General features: G+C 59.6%; 1 protein-coding gene across 1 annotated transcript in view; it reads left to right on the forward strand.

Annotated features, from left to right (window-relative positions):
• Window positions 1-90: 90 nt before the first annotated feature.
• The window catches only part of GREB1L (GREB1 like retinoic acid receptor coactivator), a 132323-nt gene continuing 132081 nt past the window's right edge, over window positions 91-332 (forward strand). Inside the window, 1 exon segment of the mRNA XM_031066537.1 lies at window positions 91-209. The gene's annotated coding sequence lies outside the window, so the exon portion shown is untranslated.

Genomic DNA, 332 nt, shown 5'->3' on the forward strand with positions numbered 1-332 from the left:
GAGGCCCGGAGGGAGGGAGAGAGAGAGACGGTGGCACCGAGGGCGCCGGGAGGGACTGCCTGAGCGCAGTGCTCGGCGTGAGCGGAGGGAGGGGGAGATTAAAAAGCCCAAACCAAACCCCCAAAATTTCAAATATTTAAATTTAAACAAAAAAGTGAGGGAGGTGTAGAAGGAGAGTGCTTCAACTTTTTCTCTCTCTGCCCAGCAAGGTAAGGGAGCGGCGCGAGGCTTTGCTTCGCTTTCTCGCCGGTTTCTGGGAGGGCACAAAGGTAGCAGGATGGGGCGGCGGCGGCATCTCCGCTGGCGGAGTCGCGCTCGGCGCTGTCACCCCG

Source organism: Geospiza fortis, unplaced genomic scaffold (genome assembly GCF_000277835.1).
Source record: "Geospiza fortis unplaced genomic scaffold, GeoFor_1.0 scaffold53, whole genome shotgun sequence".
Taxonomy (NCBI): Eukaryota; Metazoa; Chordata; class Aves; order Passeriformes; family Thraupidae; genus Geospiza; species Geospiza fortis.